The 13,874-nt window shown below is 45.6% G+C and overlaps 1 protein-coding gene across 1 annotated transcript in view; it reads right to left on the reverse strand.

The window, feature by feature from the left end:
- The window catches only part of ITPK1 (inositol-tetrakisphosphate 1-kinase), a 208,147-nt gene extending 194,569 nt beyond the window's left edge, over window positions 1-13,578 (reverse strand). Inside the window, exon 1 of the mRNA XM_068254616.1 lies at window positions 13,246-13,578. The gene's annotated coding sequence lies outside the window, so the exon portion shown is untranslated. The remainder of the gene's footprint in view (window positions 1-13,245) is intronic.
- Window positions 13,579-13,874: the final 296 nt, after the last annotated feature.

The raw sequence follows: 13,874 nt of genomic DNA on the forward strand, positions 1-13,874 counted from the left end.
GTAATGTCCATGCTTCCCTATTGCTGAAGTGGGTGATGTTACAGTTTAGCAGTGTGCTGACCAGGAAGCTGTTATGGGGTAATGGCCGTTTTCAAAATGGAGGACGGAGAATTCCATTGATCACAGTGGACAAACAGGACGCAGGAGAGGATAAAGAGATCAAGGAGTCGACTACATGGGAGGCAAGTATGACGTGTGTATGTTTATTTTGTCTTTTAACCTTCAGTTCAGATTTGCATTAAAGCTGAATTTTTGACTGAGGAGCCAGTTAAACAGCTGATACGTTTTTGGATGCAGCAGGAACACCTGCAGGACACTTATGCAATCATAGCGAGAACAAGATACAAAGTCCATGCAGTTAATAACCTGGCAGCGATACAACTCCGGGGACTAAGTGCTATAAGGTCAGAGTGCTACCCACTCAGCCAGAAATACTGAAATACTGACAGTACACCCTGATGGGGAGGGTCAGCCAGACGCTAATCATTTCAAGTTGATGCAAATATTATGCTAATTGTATGCAATGGAACATTGAAATGGTCTGTTTCCGCGCTGCAAAAGACGCAGCAGAAAACCGGCATCAACTCTGAATTACTGGCATCTCACTGAACACCCCAGGTATGGAGATGGCCATCTTCAGCTCCTTGTGATAAATGTCACCCTGAACTCCATAGCTTTGTAAACATGCTAGATCTAGTATTTAGTCAGTGTTTGCCCATTGTAAAATCTTACCTCTCCCTGATTTACATTCTGAAATGTATCAATGCTTTAGTTCTGCCAGGTGATCTGTATGGAATGTTCATTACTGAGAGTGCGACACACAGAGGGAGATACTACTTGTTTGGCAGTTGGAAAAAAGCTGTTATTTTCCACAACGCAATGAGGTGCACAGACAGCAAACTGTCAGGACCATGGTCATGACATCACACTGTGGGAGGGGTTTCACCCCAATATCAGCCATACAGAGCCCCCTGATGATCTAGGTAAAGATTTCTCATGGGAAAGGGGGTATCAGCTACTGATTGGGATGAAGTTCAATCCTTGGTTAACCACTTCAGCCCCACAGTGTCGAAAACCTTATGCATCCGAGCAACGTTCACCTCCCATTAATTTGACAATAACTTTGACACTACTTCTCACAATGAATTGATCTATATCTCGTTTTTTCCGCCATTAATTAGGCTTTCTTTGGGTGGTACATTTTGCTAAGAATTTTTTTTCTAAATCCATTTTAAACAGGAAGATTAAGAAAGAAATGAAAAAAAATTATTATTTCTCAGTTTTTGGCCATTATAGTTTGAAATTAATATATGCTACCGTAATTAAAACTCATGTATTTTACTTGCCCATTTGTCTCGGTTATTACACCGTTTAAATGATGTCCCTATCACAATGTATGGCGCCGATATTTTATTTAGATATAAAGGTGCATTTTTTCAATTTGCGTCCATCACTATTTACAAGCCCATCAATTAAAATAACAATAATAATAATAATAATAATCTCTCTTGACATGCATATTTAAAAAAAAAAGTTTAGACCCTTAGGTAACTATTTATATTGTGTTTTTTTAATTGTAATTTTTTATTTTTTTTTTTGTATTGAAAAATGTATTTGGGTAATATTTGGTGTGGGAGGGAAACAGCTACTTTTAAATGTAACATAATGTAATTGTTTAATAAAAAATGTATGTGGGTGTAGTTTACTATTTGGCCACAAGATGGCCACAGTCAAAAAAGTCCTGGATGCGAACAATTGCATCCAGGAACTAGAAAGAGGAGGGGAATTTAATTTTTTTGCAGAAAGGTGGCGGTCTCTGATAAGAGACTGACGCTTTTTCTGCGGGGGACTTAAATCAGTGAATGGGAACTATATTCCCATTCACTGATCGCGGGGCTAACGGCAGGCAGCGGGAGCACACGGGAGCGTGCGCGATCGTGTGCATTGTGCAGCAGCACAGCCTATCTGGACAAACATATTCGTCCAGATAGGCTGAAGTGGTTAAAGTTTCTCTTTAAAGAGGGATTATCAGACACAAAATTAAATTCTATTTACCCACTGCCCTGTGTTCATTGTGCAGCCTGCAACCTCACCCTGCATTGCAAGCACTCCAATCTAATCAGAAATGTTTCTGCTGTAATAAATCGTATGTCAGTCTGGCTCTATTTTGGTACATTGCCGACGACAAGGAAGCTTGTTGTCCCCCCTACATTCTTGCTCCTCACTGATTGACTGAGGGCAGTTCAGTGTGACAGGCTCAGGCTGAAATCTGATCCTGCTGTGCTCACGTTTACAAAGCAACAAGCAAGCAGCTATGACAGTGCAGATTTGGGGAGGGGTGAGCGCTTATCTTCAGAAGTACTTGGAATTTATTTCTAAAGGCTGTCTGTACTCCAAAACTGAGTACTGTTGCTATGGGTGCAAAGTGGTACAATTTAAGCCATCGGGAAATGTTAGTGTTGATTTAAAAAAAAAAATTATATACACTGTATATATACATACATATACATATACACACACACACACACACACACACACACACACACACACACACACACACACACACACACACACACAGTAAATGTAGAAATCAGGAGTCAGCGCAGACTTGGAGTCGCCCGGTCCTTTCAAGGGAGATTCCAATCAAAACTGGAATTTCAGCTTTGACCACTTCAGGTTCTTGAATGGAGCTCAGACAGTAAATATTACAGTTGAGATTGTCAGATCTGTGCACCCTCCACCCCCATCACAAGGTGGTCTCCCCCTACCACGTCACATGACCCAGCATGATGGCCACACCACGTCACATGACCCAGCATGATGGCCACACCACGTCACATGACCCAGCATGAAGGCCACACCACGTCACATGACCCAGCATGACGGCCACACCACGTCACATGACCCAGCATGACGGCCACACCACGTCACATGACCCAGCATGACGGCCACACCACGTCACATGACCCAGCATGATGGCCACACCACGTCACATGACCCAGCATGACGGCCACACCACGTCACATGACCCAGCATGACGGCCACACTACAGCCTCAGGGCAAAATTGAGCAAACAGGTCCAAATGGCATTTTCCTGGCGTTCCAGTGGCTAGGATTCGGCACTCTCACCGCTGTGGCCCGGGTTCGATTCCCGGTCAGGAAAGGCCTCCTTCTTGGGCAGCACAGTGGCATAGTGGGTAGTGCTCGCGCCTTGCAGCACTGGGTCCTCGGTTCAAATCCTAGTCAGGTCAACATCTGCAAAGATTTTGTATGTTCTCCCCGTGTCTGCGTGGGTTTCCTCCGGGCACTCCGGTTTCCTCTCACATTCCAAAAACATACAGATAAGTTAATTGGCTTCCCCCTAAAATTGGCCCTAGACTAATATACATACACTACGCAATACATACATAGACATGACTATGGGAGGGACTAAACTGTGAGCCCCTCTGAGGGACAGTCAGTGATAAGACAGTATACTCTGTACAGTGCTGGGTAATATGTCGGCGCTATATAAATACTAAAAAATAATAATGATAATAATGGCATTTTTTTTTGACCAATGGATGCGTTTCCCATAGAGAACCATGTTGGAAACGCACCCGCCAAGAAAACACAGCTGCCACTGAACTGGTTCCCTCTGCTTTGTGCTGAATGGACCGCTGTAGGTGGGAACTGAACCTTAAAGAGAAACTCCGACCAAGAATTGAACTTTACCCCAATCAGTAGCTGATACCCCCTTTTACATGAGAAATCTATTCCTTTTCACAAACAGACCATCAGGGGGCGCTGTATGACTGATATTGTGGTGAAACCCCTCCCACAAAAAACTCTTGAGTACTGTGGTACTCCTGGTAGTTTCCTGTCTGTGAACCTTGTTGCATTGTGGGAAATAGCTGTTTACAGATGTTTCCAACTGCCAAAAAAAAACATGCAGCAGCTACATCACCTGCCAACAGTAAAAATGTCACCATGTAATAAATGTCAGAATGTAAATCAGGGATTTATAATATTTTACAATGGGCAAACACTGACTAAATCATTTATACATAAGTATTGTAAAAATGAAGCACTTTTTTTATTACATTATTTTCACTGGAGTTCCTCTTTAAGGTTCCCATTAACAATACAATCTCCTGAATAATCGATTGGTACCGTTAACACCAATCGTTGATGAACTATCATTCTATGAATTTCAGAACAATTTTTTTTAGCTTGATGGGATAGCTTATCATCATCTTCCCCTCCGTTGGTGTTTTCGATCAATAACCAGGATTGGATTGGACAGTCGATGATTTGGGAAATTGGATCATTAATGTGCCCATTTAGCAAAGAGACAGCAGGGGAGGGGGTGTCCTTTAAAGTGGATCTGAACTCAGAACTTCCCCTCTGCTCTAAAAGATTCACAGCAGCATAATAACCTTTAAAGAAAAACATTGCTTTGTTACAGCTGATACAAATCCTGCTATAAATCTGCAGTGCGGCAACTTCCTGCTTTCATGGAAGCAGACATAGGGTTAACATCCTGCGTTTACAAATTAGCTGCTCTGCCGTGGCAGCCAGCTGACACAGCTGAGAGATCAAATTAAGGCGGCCATACATCCGGCGACTTGGAGGCCGATCGACCATCCGATTATTATAATCGAACTGGATAAAAAATCTGTGCCGCCAAGTGCATGCCCGACCGACAATGCGACTAATTTCGAGATGGGTCTTCCTGAGTGCCTCAGATTAGATTGTGAGCTCCTTCGAGGACAGTCAGTGACATGACTATGTATTCTGTAAAGCAGGGGTCCGGAACCTTTTAGGCTGAGAGAGCCATAAACCCCACATATGTTAAAATGTATTTCCCTGAGAGCCATACACTAGGTTTCAAACTGGGACAGTGCGCACGTGCAGCAGAGGGCTCATGTCCCTGTTGCCATGGTGATGTGTATACAGTTGATCCGCTGGGCAGCGGAAGTGTCAGACACGTCTTCAGTTTTTCTTGGGTTTCAGCAACATCAGAAGTTTCACCAAGAGCCAGACAGGAGAAATACCGACTAACAGCTTGTACAATTAGCTAGCTGACTTGATTCACTTTGTAGGACAAGATCCCTGCACTTTGATTGGCCCAATAGGCTGCCTGTCACTTGACGGGGATCTCGTCCTACAAAGTCACTGGACCTGACAGGGTCCAGAGTGGGACAATTGAAGCAGCTGTTCATTTTTTTTTTTTTTTGGGGGGGGGGGGGCACGAGAAAGTTAGCAGTGCATGCTACAGCTGTAGCGTGCCTACTTAGAAAATTCTACTTATGCTACTTGAGCAGTGTGGCTCAGTGAATCAATCCCTACTGATTTGTCTGGGAGCCAGATGTAGCCATCAAAAGAGCCACATCTGTCTCTCTCCCGAGCCATAGGTTCCCTACCCCTGCTGTAAAGGGTTGCAGAAGATGTCAGTGCTATATAGTAATTCCTCTAGTAAGGCCACATCTGGAATATGGAATTCAGTTCTGGGCACCAAATTACAAAAAAGATATTGCAGTTTTAGAGCAGGTGCAGAGACGAGCAACAAAATTGATACGTGGGATGGAAGGTCTCTCTTACCAAGAAAGGTTAGATAAACTGGGTTTATTTAGTCTAGATAAAAGACACCTTAGAGGGGATCTAATTAACATGCATAAATACATCAGAGGGCAATATAATAGCTTGGCGGATGAGCTTTATGTCCCTAGGCCTTCTCAGAGGACTAGAGGACATGATCTGGGCATGGAGGAAAAAGGTTTTAGCCATTTATTTAGAAAAGGGTTCTTTACAGTAATGCTGGGCATACACGGCTCAATTTTGCAGCTCGATTCTGCACCCGATCGCTTTCCGCGCTTGATTCTGCAGGCGATTCTCTTATTTTCCGCTCGTTTTTCTTATCTTTTCCCATTGTCCTCAATGCAGAATGGAGCGGCGAAACGATCGGGGCGGGAGATCGGACATGTCGGAAATTATCTATCGAGCCATCGAAATGGCTCAGAATCGAGCCGTGTATTCCCAGCATTAGTGTGATTAAGATGTGGAATGCATTGCCACAGGAAGTCGTTATGGCAAACTCTATACCTGCATTTAAAGGGGGCTTAGATGCTTTCCTTGCATTGAAAGACATCCATGGCTATAATTACTAGGTAATGCCTAATGATGTTGATCCAGGGATTTTATCTGATTGCCATCTGGAGTCGGGAAGGAATTTTTTCCCTTTTGGGGCTAATTGGACCATGCCTTGTAAGGGTTTTTTCAACTTCCTCTGGATCAACATGGATATGTGAGGGAGCAGGCTGGTGTTGTACTTTGTTTTCTGGTTGAAGTTGATGCATGTATGTCTTTTTCAACCCAAATAACTATGTAATAGAAACACATAATAATAATAATAACAACAACAACAACATGGTAGGACAAAGGACTGACTATTATAAGATTGTGAGCTCCTCTGAGGACGGTCAGTGACATGACTATGTACTCTGTAATGTGCTGCAGAAGATGTCAGTGCTATATAAATACATAATAATATGTAGGACATTAGACTATGACTATGGTAGGATTAGAGTGTGAGCTCCTCTGAGGACAGTCAGTGACATGACTATGTACTCTGTAATGTGCTGCAGAAGATGTCAGTGCTATATAAATACATAATAATATGTAGGACATTAGACTATGACTATGGTAGGATTAGAGTGTGAGCTCCTCTGAGGACAGTCAGTGACATGACTATGTACTCTGTAATGTGCTGCAGAAGATGTCAGTGCTATATAAATACATAATAATAATAATAAGGTAGGACATTAGACTATGATTATGGTAGGATTAGATTGTGAGCTCCTCTGAGGACAGTCAGTGACATGACTATGTACTCTGTAGTGTGTTGCAGGAGATGTCAGTGCTATATAAATACATAATAATATGGTAGGACATTAGACTATGGCTATGGTAGGATTAGAGTGTGAGCTCCTCTGAGGACAGTCAGTGACATGACTATGTACTCTGTAATGTGCTGCAGGAGATGTCAGTGCTATATAAATACATAATAATATGGTAGGACATTAGACTATGGCTATGGTAGGATTAGAGTGTGAGCTCCTCTGAGGACAGTCAGTGACATGACTATGTGCTCTGTTAAGTGCTGCTGGAGATGTCAGTGCTATATAATAATAATAATAATAATAATAATAATAAATATAATAATAATGATGAAGGATATTAGACTGACTGCGGTACTACTGAAGATGTCGGCAACACATGCCTATTGACCCCCTAATACAACAATACATTATTGAATAAAACTAGAGGATTTGTTAAATAAGAGGCATTCCCTGATAATAGACGTTTTTCCCCATTTTTCTGTTCATAGGTTCATTCCCTTGTTGATCATCTCTTATGCTGGGAATACACGGTTCGTTTTTGCCTTCGTTTAAACCTTCGATTCGTTCGGTAAACGAATCGAGTGTTGAAAACGTATGTGAAAATAGTCATAATCTCATTATAGTTTCGATTAATAGACCCCAAAAACGAACGACTAGTGATCGAACATGTTTGATATTATCTCTCTTTATCCATCTAATCGAGCCATTGGTAGGCTTGATGGCTGTTCAGATCGATTATATGTTCGTTTATGCCGTCCGTCCCTGTAAAAAGGGATTTTCGTTTCGTTTCTTTGCAGCCTTCGATCATTGGAAAAACTAAACCATCAAAATCGAAAAAAAAAAACGAAACTGTGGGTGGTGATATTAACCGTATGACCGATTATTTCGGGATCGAAAAGGACAAAAGGCACAATCGAAACGAAGGTTTAAACGAAGGCAAAAACGAACCGTGTATTCCCAGCATTAAGGTGGCGATACATTTATAGATTGGCAGCAGATTTGACCATCAGATAGATTTCTGTCACATGCCTGTCAGGTCGAATCTGACAGGAATCTGATGTGTTCCACACACTAGGAACAGATTTCCAATAGGTTTCAGAATGAAATCTATTGGAAATCTATCTAAATGCATTATTGGACTATTAGATCCAATGCAACTCTATGGGCCATCGATCTGCTGCCAGCAACCGATAGACCTGGATTTTCCATCCTGTCATATAGATGAAGTCCATCGAAATCGGCCACAAATCGATCAAATGGGCAATTTGATAGAATCGATCGATGGCTGAAATAGACCAGTATATGGGCCCCTCTATGCTAGGGCAGGTACACATAATGCAATTTTCTGACAGATTTACTGTCAGATCAATTATTACAAACAGGTCTGATCTGACTGCAATCGATTTTCCATGGAAGTGAATGAAAAATTGATCGGAAATCAGATCAGACCTGTTGGTAAATTTTACTATCAGACCGATAATTTCCTATCTAAAAATTGTTTTAGGTGTACCGAGCATAATGGTCTGACTGAGTTACACACAAGCTTTCAGTTTACTCCTGGAAACAACCCCACCCATTCTATTGTCTTTAAAGATAATACCATTGTCTTTTTACCTCTCCCTCTATTTACCTCACAGATCAATGTAATCAGATCTGAAGCCTCCTACACATGCCTGACTAAATGAGGCCCACACACTGGTCGATTTCAGCCATCGAACGATTTTATGGAATCAATTCTCTCAAATCCATTGATTTGCAGCCAAAAATGGAAAATCTAGGTCAGTGGATCTCAAACTAAGGCTCGCGGGCCGAAAGCGCCCCCCCCCCCCCCCCCCACTCACAAACATGTATTACTTATTTATTGTATTTATAAAGCGCCAACATTGCTGGACATTGATTTAGGTTACAGACAATATTTAGGGGTGACATACAGCAATATGACAATACAGGAATACAAGACCAACCAGATCACACAGCACAGTATTAGTACAAGGTAATGCTTAGTCAGTCACTGGATGGAGCATGGAGATTAGGCACGTTAGGTTCACTCAGATGCATAGCATGGGTTCACAGTAATGGAGGTGCATGATCAGGTAGGACACAAAAGGAGGAGGCCCCTGCCCAAAGGCTTACAATCTAGAGGGAGAGGTAAGGTCATGAAAGGAAGGGGACCAGAGTTCAGCTGCAGGGTTAGAGCACTTGTGAGGGGTAGTAGGCCAGAGTGAAAAGGTGAGTTTTGAGGGCCTTCTTGAAGATGTTGAAGGAGGGGGCTGCCCTAATGGCGGGGAGGTGGAGGTAATGTGTTTTACAATTTGGAACAAATGTTTCACTGATTTATTTCCTTAACAGTATGCGGTCTGCTGCATCTTTAAATATTGGTGGCCTGCATATAGAATAGCAGTTCTGGCACCAACCTTCCACATGGATGCCAGAAAGCAGTCATTTGCTGGCTACTGGGTTGTGCTGCAGGCCATTGGGTGACATTATGGCTCACATATGACTTGCCATGTTAGGGTCACAATATCTGCACTGTATTGGTGGCATACTATCTGCACATGTTATGTTGATGACATAATATCTGTACTTGCTGAGTTGGGGGCATAACATCTGCTCTGGTTAAATTGTAGGCATGAGGGCTGCCCATGTTAATAGGCGCTATCTACAATACCTAGGCTCAATGTTATGTTTTTCTACATCATTTCATGTATACTCCAGCCCCCTAGCAGTCTGAAGTATGTTGACCCGGCCCTTGACCAAAAAAGTATGCTGCTGGCGGCAGATCGATGGCCCATAGAGTTGCATTGGATCTAATGGTTCAATAATGACTTTAAGGTGGCCATACACTGGTCGATTTGCCATTAGATCGACCAACAGATAGATTCCTCTCGCAGCCACCGCCCACCCTCCCCCCCCTGAATACATTACCTGATCCGGACGGCACGAGTCCCCTGGTCTCCACTGTCTCTTCTCCGCTCCGGGCTCCAGCATCACTGTACTTCCTGTCCAGGGAAGTTTAAACAGTAGAGGGCGCTCTACTGTTTAAACTTCCTGTCCGGACAGGAAGAAGTGAAGGCTGCCGGAGCAAAGCGGAGAAGGAGCAGCGGTGACATCAGGGACACGAGCCGGCGGAACAGGTAATGTATTGCTGCTAGCGCAGGTCGTCGGACATTCGAGCGCCACTATCGACGCACTCCCGACCCGCCGGCGATCGAGTGAAATCCTCCGCACAGATTGACGGGAACGATCGATTTTGGACAGAAATCGATCGTTCGGTCAGCGTTTGCGCAACGATTTCACAGCAGATTCGATCACAGTGATCGAATCTGCTGTATATCGGCGAGAAAATGGTTAGGTGTATGGGCCCCTTTAAATCGATTTCCAATAGATTTCATCCTGAAATCTGTTCCTAGTGTGTGGCACACATCAGATTCCTGTCAGATTCAACCTGACAGGAATCTGATGGTCAAATCTGCTGCAAATCTATAAGTGTGTGGCCACCTTAATGCCAGGTACACAGGATGAGAATATCTGGTAGATTTACAGCCAGATTGATTACTTCCAACATGTCCAATCTGATTTTCCAATCGATTTTACATTCACTTGAAAAATCACTCTGAAGTCATATTGGACATGCTGGAAATAAACGATCTAGCAGTAAATCTCCCAGAAAATCTCATCATGTGTACCAGACATAAAGTTGGTCAAGGCGTCCGATAAGGACCACCTCAGCTGATAGTCAGGCGTGTGTCCAGAGACCCCCAACCAGTGACAGCCGCTCAGCAAGCGATCAGCCTGGTGGATCACCTTGGTCAAGCAGCGGCCAACTCCTTTGAAGTCGCTGCTCCCCCGCCTGCTGCGTGACATCACGCATGACTGGACCCCGCTCCCCCGCCTGCTGCGTGACATCATCACGCATGACTGGACCCTGCTCCCCCGCCTGCTGCGTGACATCACGCATGACCGGACCCCGCTCCCCCGCCTGCTGCGTGACATCACACACAACCAGACCCCGCTCCCCCGCCTGCTGCGTGACATCACACACAACTAGACCCCGCTCCCCCACCTGCTGCGTGACATCACGCACGACCGGCCCCCGCTCCCCCACCTGCTGCGTGACATCACGCACGACCGGCCCCCGCTCCCCCACCTGCTGCGTGACATCACGCACGACCGGCCCCCGCTCCCCCAACAGCAACAACTAGCATTGTCCGCTACACAGCTGACAAGCGTCTGTACAGGCTGGCCCAGTGATGTCGCTCAAGGGGACCGGATCCCAATCCCTGACATCAGTTGTCACATGTATGACAGAGCCTGACTACAGAGAGAAAGGCTGCAAGGCAAACACACATACACGTGTGGATCATTAGAATGACAGTTTCAGGAAAGAAGGTTGTACTGATGCGCTGTTCAGCTATAGCCAAGAAGCCTGTGCCGCTTCAGGGAGAGAACGACTAGCAGCATACAAGCGAGCAGTGTCCTGCAGTGTACGTAACGACACAGTGCGCTCCATCGTCGCTTGCCGTTTATCGATTCGCCATGGCGGTTCACAAAAATGATGTCATGAGGAGGCTGTACACACAATAGATTTCATTGCAGAACAATTATTACAGAAGAAGATTATCTAACACTAGCTGACCTAAGCCTGTTTAAAAACGGGCTCTAGGTCTGTCACTGCATGTGCGCTCGCCGTGCGCACCCGTTGGACCCATCCGCCCCTTGAAGCCGCACGTCACTCCCCCTCAGTGTCTCTGCGCACATGCGCAGTTCGTTATGAGCAGACACACACACACACACACACACACACACACACACACACACTTGGATTTTATTATATAGGATAAGCATGAGGCCTACTGAGTGTTAATTCTTTTGCAGGCGACAAACTTTAGGAAGTAATTTATAAGCACAAAATATTACTAAACTAAATAGTAAAAATAAACTAATGTTTATTTCCTTTGCTGTTCCCAACACAATAAAACTTTAGGTTTCTGCTGCAATTGAAAAAAAAAATGCCACAGCTGAAAGAACTACAAGTCCCAGCATGCCACTGAATAACTGAAGCAGTCATCTGTACAAACGCAGCACAGTCATAAACTGCCCGCTCTCCAAAATCTGAAGAACTACAAGTCCCAGCATGCCAGGGAGTCACTAAGATAGTCATCTATACAGGCAACACATTTATAAGCAATAATCCATCAGATCGCAAGAAACTGAAGAACTACAAGTCCCAGCATGCCACGGAATAACTAAAACAGTAGTTTATACATATTAACCCTCCAGATCTCCAAAAACTGAAGAACTACAAGTCCCAGCATGCCACAGAATAACGAAAGCAGTCATTTATACAAACACAACACATTTAGACGTAATAAACAGCCAGATCTTCAAAAACTGAACAACTACAAGTCCCAGCATGCCCAGGAACAGTTAAAGTTGTCACCTATACTAACACAAAACATTTATACGTAATAAACTTCCCGGTCTCTGAAGTACTACAAGTCCCAGCATGCCAGAGGCCGACCGCTGCCAACTCAGGAAAATAACTAATTCATTGGAGGTAACCTACACCTGACCAGCGGCTCTAGCCATCAGCTTGTATCGAAGGCCTGTTGGCGGGGGCATGCTGGGGTCTGTAGTTCTCCAGCAGCTGGTGGGCAGCAGGTTGCAGCAGCAGGTGACAGCACTGGCCCAGAGCAGAGCAGGGCAGGAGGGAGCTCAGGTTGCCTGCAGGCTAGTGAGGGTGGCACATCCAGCAGTCCTGGGCATGGCTGCACCCATGGGGTACCATGAGTGGCTGGCTGAGCCCCTGTGTTGCCCCCAGGCCAGTGAGAATGGCACATCCAGCAGTCCTGGGCATAGCAGCACCCAGGGGGTACCATGTGAGGGTGGCTGAGCCTCTGTGCTGCCCCCAGGCCGGTGAGAATGGCACATCCAGCAGTCCTGGGGGTGGCATGTAAGCTGAGCCCCTGTGCTGCCCCAGGCCAGTGAGAATGGCACATCCAGCAGCCCTGGTAATGCCATGTGAGGCTGGCTGAGCCCCTGTGCTGCCCCCAGGCCAGTGAGAATGGCACATCCAGAAGTCCTGGTGGTACCATGTGAGGGTTGCTGAGCCCCTGTGCTGCCCCCAGGCCAGTCAGGGTGGCACATCCAGAAGTCCTGGTGATGCCATGTAAGCTGAGCCCCTGTGCTGCCCCCAGGCCGGTGAGAATGGCACATCCAGCAGCCCTGGTGATGCCATGTGAGGCTGGCTGAGCCCCTGTGCTGCCCATGCCTCCCCTCTCCCCTGCCAGCCATGCACTGGCCATCTAGGTCAGGCACCCCACCACCACCCCCTTCCCAGACACATAGCACCTTCCATACTGACCTGGTGAGTGGGTGCCGCCTGTGGTGAGCTGCAGGTCTCCCTCTGGCTGCTGTGATGTCTCTCCTGGACTGTCTCCCTCCTTCTCTCTGCTTTTCCCTCCCCCTCTCTCAGAGCTCCATTTGCTCAGCTGGGTCCCTCCCTTGGTGTCTCTGCTGGCAGGCTGGGTGCCCAGGCACTGAGGAGAGCCCCTGGCTGGCAGACACACCCTCTGCTCGGGCCTGAGAGGGGGACAGAGGAGGAAGCGGCAGCAGCGAAGCCTGGAACTTGGAGGTTCAGCAGCAGCAGCAGCAGCACTGCCTGCTCTTCTGTACACAGGGAGGAAGTGAGAGGAAGCAGTACCGCTGGCGGGCCGCTAGAGGGAGCCCGTCCCCAGCCTTCACCTGACACGTGACCGCTGCTGGCTCAGTGCAGCTGCCAAAGTTTTCAATAGTTTATGAAACAAAAGACAAACAAGTGCTGGTTCTGTGCTGGTGATCAGTAGATACACAGCCCTCTACATGTCACAACTACTGGCATTTGTGTATTTGTTTGTAGAACTGGACTAATGAGAAAAGGAAGAACACTAATATCACGATTATTATTTTTTCCTTTCCTGCAGTTAGAATTATCCTAAATGCTAATTTAAAGAG

This window comes from Hyperolius riggenbachi, chromosome 9, assembly GCF_040937935.1.
Source record: "Hyperolius riggenbachi isolate aHypRig1 chromosome 9, aHypRig1.pri, whole genome shotgun sequence".
Classification (NCBI taxonomy): Eukaryota; Metazoa; Chordata; class Amphibia; order Anura; family Hyperoliidae; genus Hyperolius; species Hyperolius riggenbachi.